General features: G+C 33.7%; 1 long non-coding RNA gene across 5 annotated transcripts in view; it reads left to right on the top strand.

The window, feature by feature from the left end:
- Positions 1-14274, top strand: part of LOC118351566 (uncharacterized) — a 169505-nt gene that overhangs the window by 113647 nt on the left and 41584 nt on the right. The gene's annotated exons all lie outside the window — the stretch shown is intronic.

The raw sequence follows: 14274 nt of genomic DNA, 5'->3' as shown, positions 1-14274 counted from the left end.
TCTTACAGATTCATCTACTGTCACTAATGCATTCCCAAGCCAGCCACTTGGAATATCTCTGCATATCTCACATCTTGTTGCAGAATTCTCAAGACTCTCAAATCCTATTTAATTTCCATTAATTTTAATAATGCACAGAATGGAGTTCTTCTAAAAGGAGTAAAGGGGATTTTGTTAAATTAAATAAGTAACAATGGGGTGTTAGGATTCCCAAAACCCTAGAACTCATGAGTATTGACAATTTAAGTGGCAAATTACCCAATAGTACAGTGGTTGAGATTCATTTATTTTCAGGGAAGAGAATAGTGAGCTGCTTCTCCTCTCACTTTACCATTCTCAGTTGGTCCAGTGATAGGGTGTCATGTCTCAGCCACGCTCTTAGTAGTACACATTTTGGAAGGGACCAGGGTTCACAGATGATCAGCAAAAAGGTCTGCCTATTGAGGCTTCCCTGTTTCCCTAAGATGGTGAGTTAGCAATTGATTTTGACATAGCTTGGGCAACCCAGGTGGCCCAGTGGTTTAGCGCTGCCTTCAGTCCAGGGTGTGATCCTGGAGAACCGGGATCGAGTCCTGCGTCGGGCTCCCTGCAAGGAGCCTGCTTCTCTGTCTCTCTCTCTCTCTTTCTGTCTCTCAAATAATAAATAAATAAATAAATAAATAAATAAATAAATAAATTTAAACATAGGTTGAAGAGGGGACCTTCAAATGTGCATTAAGATTTTACAGATTATAAAGTAATATGTTCATTAGATGTCTTCACTCCCTTCTGCTGTCTATCTTATTCCTCACGTCACCACTCCACAACCCATATACTGTATCCTTCAATTCTGCCTTTGAGCTTCATTTGATCTCTATTCTCCATCCAACCCTGAGCCATGTTTTACTCCATCCCCAAATGAGGTGCTGGATATTCAGGGATAGAGTAGGGAGGGATTAGGGGCAAGTTAGGGTGGAGGGTGAAATGAATCTTAATATAATAATATATTGTTATTAAAATTATATTTTTTAAATTCGGAATGTTTTTACCTTCTGACTCATGTCACTTAATATGGCACATTTAAACAACTGTGTCAAAATATCTTGGCATTCAGCTGCGCAAAAATGTCTTTCTTTAGCCATCAGTGACTTCAGTAACACTTCACATTGAATATTGATGGGGGAAAGAATATTGGTACCATTAAAAGTCACTTTATAAATCTACTAAAGAAATAAGGGAAAAGAAAAGTGTTTGAAACTTGCTACCAGAATAACAATATATCTATATATTTATTCACCTGCCTTTGGCCTTTTATCTCATAAATGCTGCCCCACACAGGCCTTTGTATCTACTGTCAACAGTTTGTCTGGTTTGTCAAAGATATCTCCTCCAGGGATAATTATTTACACATGGAAATTTGTTGGAAATTAGGTATCACCAAGAGGCTGCTTTGTATACTGTGGTAGCATGTATGTAAATACATCAGTTCATATTGAACAAAAGTAAAATACAAGTTTAGGTGAGTGGTCAATAGAGCTGGCCATACACTAGGGTTTCCTGAAATAGAAGGGGCCCTAAGAGGCAGAAAGTTGTGCCAAAAACTTGTTTCTAAAATTTGTGCTAAATTCTTTTACAACATCCCCAATAAATGATAAGGCACATCAAGTGACCAGGAATGCCTAACTCACAAGATAGAATACTCCATTTCCAGTTCTAATTCAACTCTTTATTTTGACTGTAATCTGCCTGTCTAATCCTTCTAGTCCTATTGTAGCTTTCTGCAACCACAGGTTGAGACTAGCGCATTTTCACCATAGCAGTTTTGCAGGTTATTTGAAGACAGATATAAATGATCTCTATTTTTTGGTTTAAATGAAATCTTACCTTTAATTTGTAATGCTGAGGGATAGATAGAATACTTGTGTCCTGAGAATATCTAGAAGAAATGCTAATGATGTAATTGATACAATGTTGTATGTTAACTGTGCTGGAATTAAAAAAAAAAAAAACTTGTTCAAAAAGATATGTGTACCCTTATGTTTATTTATTGTTTTAAAAGATTTTATTTATTTATTCATGAGAGAAACAGAGAGAGAGAGGCAGAGACACAGGCAGAGGGAGAAGCAGGCTCCATGCCGGGAGCCCGATGTGGGACTCTATCCCAAGACTCCAGGATCACACCCTGGGCTGAAGGCAGCGCTAAACCACTGAGCTACCCAGGCGCCCCCTGCCCCCCACCTGTTTATTGAAGCATTATTTACCATAGCCAAGACTGGAAGGAAACCAAGTGCCCACTGATAGATGAATGGATAAAGAAGATGGGGTGTATATGTGCAATGAAATATTACTCAGATATAAAAGAGAATGATATGTTGCCATTTGCAACAATATGGATTGACCTAGAGGGTCCATTGTATGTTATGCTATATGAAATATGTCAGACAGAAAAGACAAATACTCTATGATTTCACTTATATATGGAATCTAAGAAACAAATGAAAAACAACAACGACAAAACCAGACAGAAGAGAGCAGATTGGGCCAAATTATTATTATTATTTTAAATATATTTTTTAATATTTTATTTATTTATTTATTTATTTATTTATTTATTTATTTATTCATGAGAGACACAGAGAGAGAAGAGAGGCAGAGACACAGGCAGTGGGAGAAGCAGCTCCATGCAGGGAGCCCGAAGTGGGACTCGATCGTGGATCTCCAGGATCACACCCCGGGCTGAAGGCGGCACTAAACCGCTGGGCCACCAGGGCTGGATTAGGCCAAATTAAAGGGAACTGAAAAGTATAAACTGGTGTGCCTGGCCTATTCAGTTGATCAAGGGGCCGCCTCTTGATTTTGGCTCAGGTCATGCTCTCAGCGTCCTGAGATGGAGTCCTGCATCAGACTCCACACTCAGCGAGGAGTTTTCTTGAGGATTCTTTCTCTCTCTCCCTCTGCCCCTCCTCCCACTCTTTCTCTCTCAAATAAATGTTTTTTTTTAAAAAATGTTTGAAAAAAGAGGTATAAACATGCAGTTATAAAATAAATAAGTCAGAGAGTGAAAAATATCACATAAGGAAATAGTCAATAATATAATAATGTTTTATGGTAACAGAATGTGACCACACTTATGATGGTGAGTACTGGGTAACATATAGAGTTGTTGAATAAATATGTTGTACACTTGAAACAAAAGATATGCTAATGAAAATTAAAGGAGAAATCAAATATATCAAGACTCAAACAAACAAACAAAAAGAATCCTGATGTTGACCAAGCAAATACTATGATTTTGACTTTTCTCAAAATGCACCAGTCTACCCATCACAGCATAAAGAGCCACAGTGATGTTTGAAATCAAGTGATTATTTGTAAATTCGCTGATGTGTACAGATTTTCAGAACATATAGTTTAATTTAAAACTCGTTAAATGTTTCATGCTCATAGACGAAGAACTTTCAAGCAATAAGCAATGTTTAGGAGATAACCTGCAGCTCAAGAAATGTGAGGTCTTTGAAAGGTAGATTTCAAATATATCTTTCAGATACTTTAAAATTAAAAATTTACAAATATTACAGGAATATTATTTACATATTCCTAACTTCATTATAATTTTTCACTAAGAGAATTGTGAATTTTATCCATTTTAATAGAAAACATTCAGTTAAAATTGATACATACTATGTTCTAGATATTTTTATTGATTTCTTCTTTCTGAAGTTTCTCATTTTTTGTCTATTTTATTATCTAAGTTAAAATTCTTGAGGTTCTTCTCTAGTCTTTTATATTTTAATGTAGATTAAAGAAATCCTTTTTGAAATTATGATGACAGTAAGCCATGCTGAAACATTTATCAAATATATTCATAATTTCTTATTATGCTACTTTTAAATTTAATAACTAACACTTGTTTTAGAAAGAAAAGAACAGGATTAACTTTTCTCACACAGAGAAATTAGAAGATAGTATTCACTGCTATTGTAATTTATTACTACTCTGAGTTCTCAAAGTTACCAAAGAGTAGCAGTGAAAATAATTGCAAGAAAACTGGAGAAAAGGGCAGCCTGGGTGGCTCAGCAGTTTAGCATTGCCTTCAGCCCAGGGCCTGATCCTGGAGACCTGGGATCGAGTCCCACATCAGGCTCCCTGCACGGAGCCTGCTTCTCCCTCTGCCTGTGTCTCTGCCTCTCTCTCTCTCTCTCTGTGTGTTTCTCATGAATAAATAAATAAAATCTTAAAAAAAAAACTGGAGAAGAAACTTCCATATTTTGAGATCATGAACTGAAAATGTTTTATTCTTAGCTATTTATAAGGATGGGTAAATTGCTTTCATATGGTTGAACATATATTCCAAATTTTCACAAACTGAATAAGGGGGACATTTTTGAGAAGAACTGAGTCTCTTGGAAGGAAGTTGTGATGCTCAAAGGAAAGTTTATAATATCCATTACTTGTTCAAAATTTGTTAACAACAACAAAATGTACTTCAGTGACACTATATTTTATCTTGTGGGATACTCTTTATATATATGCACAACTTTTATTTCCTTTAGGTGGGGTCTGTGTCTTGTCCATATTTTTACTACATCTGAGATTGAGTACATGGTAGGCATTCACTCAATGCGATTCCTATTTCCATAAACTTTTGATATTGCTATTAAAGTACCATTTCAATATGTTTTTAATATGTGTCCTAAATAATGATCTAAGATGGACTGTCAGTTACAATACACATTTATTTAACTTGAAAATAATTTTAAATGATACATGTGTTCCAGTTTTCAGAATTCATCAGAGTCCTGTAAAATAGAATGCTTTAGAATGTGTTCAACTCATAGTTGTATTCTGCACACTTGAAAGGGGTGGGAAGGACTGATGTTAAATACCAAACCTAAAATGTATTGGTATGAGAATATAGGCAGAATATATTTTCTTCAGCTTCCAAGAGAAGTTAAAAAGAAATTTGAATTCATATGTCATCTCTAATTTTATAAGCCTTGCAAAACCATTTCTTAATTTGGCACCATTAGCAGCCTGATTGGAGGCCACAGTGTTTGCCCAACCAGATCCAGTGAATTGGGAATCAGAGTGAATGAGTATTAAGATAGCAACATATGAGGAGAACTGTATTACAGAAATCACACCAACAAATGACAGAGTTGCTATACTGAATAGTAGTTGGAAGCAATGGTGTAGATACTTTCATGAAAATGATGGGGATTGATTTTTATCTAGATTAACTGATAAAAAGCAGATTTAAGGAAGTAGTATAATTTTAATTCGATGAAATCAAATGACAAAAATCATTGAGCTAGATCTTTTTCATAATAGATGTAATTTTAGGTTTTAAATAATACAGTACATGCTGTTCATGAATGGATGCTTTATTGACAGCAGATATAATGCTATAGGGTGCTAAAACATTACACAATTGTACAATCCAAATGAGTATTGATTAGAGAACAGCTTCAACCAAATTTATGCCACTCTATAGGGATATAGAAAACACAAATTTTTCAATGATTTGAAAACCAAGAATTATTTGAAATTATTATTCCAACAATGAATTTTTCCCTCTGCAATTTTGATGGCTCACTAAGGTATTTCCAGATAAATATTTTGCCAGAGGGGAGACCTATTCCCTTTATGTAGGAGACTCAAAGGAGACAGTGAAATAAAATATATACACATGAAAGAAGTGTGTGTATAAATAAATAGATCATGAAATAAGAGAAGTTGTTTATGTAGCATTCTGGAACATGCAAGTGTTGGGTCCCACAGTACAGACCAAAAGTTATAAAATCATCAGTGTCATGGAGTTGACGTTCCTGGTAGTGGTAGTAGCATGATAAACAAAAATTAAAAAGTGAATTGTATAGTATATTTATTTTTAGAGGGAAGTAAGGGGCAGAGAGAGAGAGAGAAAGAGAGAATTTTAAGTAAACTCCATGCCCAGTATGGCCTGACGTAGGGTAAGGGGAGAGGGGGCTCAATCCCATGACCCTGAGGTCATGACCTGAGTTGAAATCAAGAGTCAGGTCCCTAACTGAGTGAGCTCTCCAGGCACCCCTGCATAGCATATTTAAAGTGAAAAGCTATATATGGGGTAAAATCAAGTAAGGAAAAATGATGAGAATAAGGAAGGGGGATAAGGAGGAATCATGGTTGCTGTATTGCAAGGGATGGTCAATGAAGCAAGCCCTGGTTGAAAAATGACATTTGGGCAAAGATGTGAAGGGTTGCAATAGCCATAGAGATATCTGGGGGAGGAATGTTCTGCTTCTGGGAAGCAAGAGCAAAGGTCCTGAGACAGCAGTGTGCTTATCCTATTTAAGGGAAAAGTAAGGTGATCAGAATTGTAACAGAGTCAGAGAGGAGGGGGAAGAAAAAGGTAAAGCTATAGAAATAAGGAGCCTGGGGTAAACCACAAGGGGCCTTACAGGCTATTTAATGACATTGATTTCTACTGTGAATGAGATGGGGTGCCATTGGAGATGGAGTGCCAATAGAGCAGAGGACTTAAATTTAAAAGTAGGTCTTATACTCATTTATAGTATCTGAATTATATCTTGTGTTTAAAAATAGTCCTGTGATTTCTGTTGTTGTTGTTAATGCACAGGTTGCACGGATGTCCTTTATATATGTAGTGAAATGAAAACAATTGTTATTTAAAACCAAATGTGACTATAGTTAATTTTGTCTTCTAAAGCAAGTGGCATAGTTCATATCTGTTGGGAAATAAGTGTTTATATTGGTCTCCCATTTTCGGAGGGCATATAGGAAGATGATTCTACTTATGGAATATTGAGTTGAAACTTGGCAGACATTTTATTCAGAAACATCTTATTTTTAAAAACCTGATATTAAAAAAAATCTTATTTTTAAATAGCTTTTCATTGTTTGTATTATATTTCAGCCACTATGTGTTAAATGGCCTTTAATAGGCTACCCTGGAAGCATTTGTTTTATTATTTCTATGAAAAAAAATGCAATTTGATTTCTAAACCATTGGCTTATGTATAAACTTTGGGAACATAAGTCATTAACAATCTGGAAATTGCCTTTATAAACAGCTATAAAGAGGTAGATAATGTTAATGATTGACCTTCAATAGATCAAATAGTCTCTATAAATTTTTCAAATAGGACAGTTTTTTTTCTTATGCCCTAATGAATAACTTTTGGGGTTTAGTGTGCAATCTTTGGATACACAACATAGTTTTTCTTGATTGGAACTGAAATGTATACTGCTTCAGAGATTTCATTCTTAAACTAAAAATCTAATACCCAGGATAAAACTAGGTTCATAGAAATTAAGAATAGAGAAAGCTCTCCCCTACTCCCATATTATCTATGCCATTTGTGAAACATTTTCTGGTGCCTTTTCTGAAGTGGTATTGAGATGGGGGCCATCCTAGGCAGACAGGTTATGGCTTTTGGAATGAAAATTGTACCAGTAAAGACAAGTGATGAATCATAACTTCTAAAGGCAGATGCTCTGGAGTCAGGAAAGCTTGAGTCCCACCTCTGCAGCTGACTAGCTGTGGGACTTTGGTCATGTTACTTAACTTCTTTCCTAGGACTCAGTTTCTTCATCTTCAAAATTAAGATTCTACCCAAGTTCCAAGGAGGATCAAAGGAAGTAATATTTATATTGCCTTGTCTCTAGCAATAATGGCTACCTAGTAGGTGTGATAGATTCATTGCAAAATAACTGTGATTCTATACCCTTTCCTGTATCCACACCCTTTGAAAATAGGAATTTGTGTTCCTTCCATCAAGACATAGAGTCTATTTTTCACATCTTGATTCTATGATGGTCTTTTGATTTGTCTTAGCCAACATAATAGTGTTATTGCAAGCCTAGGCCCATCCCCAGGTAATCACTGATCAATTTCTGTCACTTTAGATCCATAAGAATTTTCTAGAATTATATATAAATGGAATCATAGAGTTATTAGTAAAAAAATTACTAGCAAATAAAATACTAAATAAAATAGTATTTACTATTAGTATTATTTACTGTTTTTATTTACTATTTAGTATTTACTAAAAACTACTATTTATTTACTAAATAGTAAAAAAAAAATACTAGTATTTTTTGTCTGGCTTTTTTACTCAGCATAATTATTTTGAGATTAATCTGTATTGCCCTATGTGTATTGCTGAGTGGTACTCCATTTTATGACATACCATAATTGTTTATCCACTCACCTGTGATCAATATTTGGGTTGTTTCCAGCTTGTAGCTATTGCAATTAAAGCTACTATAAACACTTGCATGTAAGTCTTTTTATGGATATATGCTTTAATTTCTTTGGGGAAATACCTATGACTAAAATGGCTAGATCATATGGATAGTGAAGGCCTAACTGTTTAAGAAACTGTGGAACTATTTTTAAATGTGGTTGTATCATTTTACATTCCTACCAGCAATGGTGTTTGTTTCATATTTTTGCCAATTCTTGATATAGTTAGGCCTTTTATTTTTAGCCATTCCAAATGTATGTAGTAGTATTTCATTGTTATGTTAATTTATATTTCTCTAACAACTGATGATGTTGAGCATTTTTATTTGCTTATTTACCATTTCTATATGTGTCTATTAAATACCTTGCCTATTTAAAAATTTTGATTGCTAATTTTCTTATTTAGTTTTGAGAGTTCTTTATATATTCTGTATATAAATTATTTCATAAGGTATGTGATTTGCAAAAATTTATTCCCTGTCTGGGTCTTATCTCTCATCCTCTTAACTGTGTTTTTTGAAGAGTAGAATTTTAAAATTTTCATGAAGTCCAATTATCAAATTTTCCTTTTATAGGTCATACTTTTGGTGTCATATCTAAGAAGTCTTTGTCTAATACAAAATCATGAAGATTTGCTCCTATGTTTTCTTTTAGAATTTGTCTAGTATTGTTTTACATTTTGAGTTAATTTTTATATATGGTATAAGATGTGGGACAAAGCTGTCCTTCTTTCTTCCCATGGATATCCAAATATAGTGCCATATGTTGAAAAAACTATCCTTTATTTACTGACTTATCTATGCACCTTTGTTAATCAAAGTTTTATATATTTGTGAGTCTGTTTTTGGACTTTTTATTTGATTCCATTGCCTGTCTTTATACCAGTACTATAGTGTTTTTGATCAGTGTAGCTTTACAATAAATCTTAAGATCAGGTAATATGAATTCTTCCACCTTATTCTTCTTTTAAAAAGTTGTTTAAGTTATTCAAGAGCCTTTGTATTTCTACAAAAACTTTAGAGTAAATTTGCCAATTCCTACTTAAAAAGTCTGCTGGGGTTTTTGTTGAGATTGCATTGAACCTATAAACCAATTTAGGGAGTATTGGCATCTTATCAATATTGAATCTTCTGACTCATGGACATATATTTCCATCTATTTTTCTTTAGTTTCTCTCACAAGTATTTTATTGTTTTCAGTGTATAGATTTTTACATAACTTTTCTCAGGTTTATTGTTAATATTTTGCATTTTTATAACATTATAAAAGATATTTTAAATGTTTCCATTTCTGATTATGTATCCCTACTATATAGAAATAGAATTAATTTTTATATATTGATCTTGTATTCTGTAAGCTTGCTAAAGTTAGTTATTTGTTCCAGTAGCATTTTGTATATTTCATCAGATTTTCTACACATATAACCATGTTATCTGTGCGTAAGGACATTTTTGGGACACCAGGATGGCTCAGTGGTTGAGCATTTGCCTTTGGTTGGGGGCATGATCCCAGAATCCTGGGATCGAGTGCCACATTGGGCTCCCTGCAGGGACCCTGCTTCTTCCTCTGCCTATGTCTCTACCTCTCTCTCTGTGTCCCTCATAAATAAATGAAGAAAGTCTTTAAAAAAAAGACATTTTTATTTTCCCTTTCCTATCTTACATGTCTTATTTATTTTTATTGTTTTATTATACTAACTAGAATCTTCAGTGTATTGTTGAATACAGTGTTAAAGTGGACATCCTTGCCTTGTTCCTGATTTGAGGAGGGAAAGCATTCAGTCTCTCACCACTAAGTATTTGTATGTTATAGGTTCTTCATAGGCGCCTTTTATTAGGTTGAGAAAGTTACCTGCTATGTTTAGTTTGCTGAGAGTATTTAGCAGAAATGATACTGTAAATATAAAGACATAAATAAATTAAAAGAAAAAGGATTTAAAAGACATAGCATGTTGTTACTAATGGAAAGAAAGCTGGGATAGATATATCAATATTGAAGTAGATTTCAAAGAAAAGAATGTTATCAAAGATAAAGAGAATCATAGCATAATAATAAAAGTCAAGTCATCAAAAGATATAATAATTGTAAACATTTATAGACATGATGACAACACTTTAAAATACATGAATCAAAAAATTAAAAAAATGTATGAATCAAAAATTGATTGAGGTGCAAGGAGAAATAGGCAAATCCACAATTAATAGTCAGAGTTTGTATGCCTTTGCCAACAATTGAGAGAATAACTACACAGAAAATCCACAAGAAATAAGAGACTTAAAAATACTATGAGCCACAAACAGTTAAAAAATTGAGGAAGCAATAAGATACTGTTTACAAGAAAGTAGAATGGTGGTTGCCAGAAGCTGTGGGAGGGGAAATGGGAGTTGTTGTTTAATGGGTATAGAATTTCAGTTTTGCAAGATAAAGAAATTATGAAGATTGGTTGCACAACAGTGTAAATATACTTTTATTACTGAGCTGTATACTTTGAAGTGGTTAAGATGGTAAATTTTATGTTATGTGACTAAAAAAATTGGCATCTGCTAATAGGATTATAACCAATTTCCTGTAAAATGGGTAATACTTACTATATTATAAAAAAATATAATGTTTACAGTAACACCTGGAAAGCATAACAAAATCTATGCAGGTCCTTCATAGGGAGAAGTATAAAACTTTATTGTGAAACATTAAAAAAGACTTAAGTAAAGGATGGTATGTATCATGTTTATGAACTAAGGATTTAAATATTTTTAAAAGAGCAGTTATCTCCAAATAGATGTATCAATTCAATGCGATTTAAATCAAAATCCCAAAAGGTATTTTTTGAGGACTTTGATTAAGTTGATTCTAATATTTATATTTTAGTAAAAGAACCAAGAACAACCAAAACGCTCTTTAAAAAATAAGGTGATAGACTTGCTCTAGGAGATCCTAAGAATTATTAAAGAGCTGGAGTAATTAAGTCAGTGTGGCATTAGTGTAGGAAAGACAAATCAACCAATTGAATTGAATAAAAATTATATATATATATATATATATATATATATATATAGTCACTTGATATATGAAAAAGATTCATTGCAAAATAGTAGGTAAAGAAGAATCTGCACAGTAAAGGCTGCTGTGACAAGTATCTATATTAAAAAACAAAGTTGTATTCTTAAGCAAAATATTATTTTTGGAATAAGATCTATTATGACAGACAAAACAAAATTTTCTAGTGGACAGTACAGTTGGGGATCATCTTAATGATCATAGATTACATAAAAGTGGACACTATTATATACTGATATAACTACTGTAAAATCATTTGGCATTATCAAGTACAGTTGCAGATATGTCTTTTGACTCAGTACTTTTTTTTAAAGATTTTATTTATTTATTCATGAGATACACACAGAGAAGAGAGGCAGAGACATAAGCAGAGGGAGAAGCAGGCCTCATGCAGGGAGCCTGACATGGGACTCCATCCCTGGTCTCTAGGATCAGGCCCTGGGCTGAAGGCGGCACTAAACTGCTGAGCCACCCAGGCTGCCCAGTACTTCTTTTCTTGGTATTTATCCTAGAAAAATAAGCAGACATGTACATATATATGTACAAGATAGTTCATAGACACAGTAGTGTTTTTTTATAACCTAAATCTAGAAAGCATCCAAATGTTCATCAGCAATAGAATGGATATATAAATTTGGGACATTTATAGAGTGAAATATTATATAGCAATGAAAATTAAAACCCCACAGCTACATGCAATAACATACATCAATCTTACCAAGATATAGATTAGACAAAAAATAATATGTATTATGATTCTACTTACCTGAAATTGAGAAAACATCACTAAATCTATGAAGAAAGTTAAAGAACTTATTTTCAGAAAAAAATGAGAAATGTAGTTACCTCCAAAGGTAAAGGGGAGTGTTTGTTACTAGGAAGGGAAACATGGAGCCTTCTGCAATAGTAGCAATGTTCTGATTCTTGACCTGTGTAGTGGTTAATGGTTATTGCCTGTTCAAGTCACATACATGCCTTTACTTTTCTATATGTAGGCTATGTTTCACATACACACACACAAAAAATACAAGAATATATCCTTTTTTAAAAAGATTTTATTTATTTATTCATGAGAAACTCAGAGAGAGGGAGAGGCACAGACACAGGCAGGAGAAGCAGGCTCCATTCAAGGAGCCTGACGTGGTAATTGATCCCGGGTCTCCAGGATCACACTCTGGGCTGAAGGCGATGCTAAACTGCTGAGCCACCTGCTATTGCTATATATATAGCAATATATTGCTATATTCTTACCCACAAGAATATATCCTGATGAAGACATTCCCTTCCCTCCCAGAAATGTCAGAATGGCTCACTATTAGAAGATCTATTAATATAAATAATCATTAGATCTAAGGAGAAAAATCTTCTCATTACTCGATAGCTACTAAAAAAATAATTTGAAAAAAAATAAAATAAAAAATAATTTGAGAAAATTTGATAGTCATTTGCAATGTAAAAAATCTGATATACAAATAAACCCAGGTGAATTCTTTCTTAACATGTAGTAATTTTCCATCTCAGCCTAAAAGCCAGCATTTTGCTTTGAGGAAATTTCTAGAGATATTCCTACAGAGGTTAGAGATTAATTATGCCCATTACCATCACTAATATAGCACTATACTTGGCTAAACCAAAAAAATTTTCAAAGGCTATGTAATTACTAATATAAAGGGAAGGCGAGGAAGAACTACCAATGTTTCCAGAAGATAGGTTCCTATACCTGGAAAACCCAGGAAATCAACTAGAGAATTAATACAAACAAAAAATAAATTTCAAAGAGTTGTGGAGGATGGGATGATTTATTCAGAAAGCAGTAGCTTTCCTGTATGCAAACAATTAGCAAACAGAACATTTAATGGGCAAAAAGATATCATTTATGGTGATATCAAAAAGGACAACATATAGGAATAATCTTAACAGGAAATGTTTAGATGAGTGAAAAAGATACGAACTACTCCTGGAAGATAGAAAATAAGCCTCGATCATAGGAAGACTTGATAATATCATAAAGATTTCTGTTCTCAAATTAAATTTTCATCTTCTAAATTTAAATTGTGCTATAGAGTTATACTTAATAGCATTATGATAGCAAATAACAGTTTTTAATTTTAACTAGACAAGCTGATTGTAAGTGTGTATGGAAAAATAATCCAACATGAATAATAAGGAAAACTTTGGATGAAGAAGGAAGACTAGCCCATTAGATAGTGTATTCAGGATTCTCCAAAGTAGTAAAGCTAACAGGTGACACATACCCCTCTGTTAGTGGCAAACTAAAAGGGGGAACCTGAGACTTGACCTTTTTTGCCTCGCATTTCCCACTCTCCTTTACAAAGGATAATATTGATTTTTGAGCCAAAGAAAAATAATTCAGTTAAATATTTGGAGATAAATAAATAAATAAATAAACAAATAAATATTTGGAGATAATTCTTAAGACTGTGAACCAGAATGAGGCCTCGGTTCTTGTTAATTTAAGTGAAAACTACTAATCAGTGGTACCTTTAGCAAGAAAGATCCATCTTACTTTTTGAAGATTTTTAACATTTCTTCTGGGATGAGTGCTATCCCCAAAACTGAGGAAAATTAAACGAATGGAGATCTTACGCTCTCCAATTCAAAGCATACAACCTCATGTAAACAAAAAGAAAAGAGAAAAAAACTGCCTACTCCTGCCCCAGCCAGCATTTCTGTCATTCTATTCCATAAACTAAGGGTCACCTGTCATTTGAAACTCCAAACCAGGGATGCCTGGGTGGTTCAGTGGTTAAACGTCTGCCTTTGGCTCAGGTCATGATCTTGAGGTTCTGGGATCAAGTCCCACATCAGGCTCCCCACAAGGAGTCTGATTCTCCCTCTGCCTGTGTCTCTGCCTCTCTCTCTGTGTCTCTCATGAATAAATAAATAAAATCTTTAAAAAGAAAAAGAAATTCCAAACCAGAGTTTCTACTGGTAAGCACCCAGTCTCTTGGATATTTTTTTCAGAAATA

The sequence above is a fragment of the Canis lupus genome, chromosome 20 (genome assembly GCF_003254725.2).
Source record: "Canis lupus dingo isolate Sandy chromosome 20, ASM325472v2, whole genome shotgun sequence".
Lineage (NCBI taxonomy): Eukaryota > Metazoa > Chordata > Mammalia > Carnivora > Canidae > Canis > Canis lupus.
The sequence above is the reverse complement of the archived record's forward strand: the minus strand, read 5'-3'. Positions and strand labels throughout refer to the sequence as shown.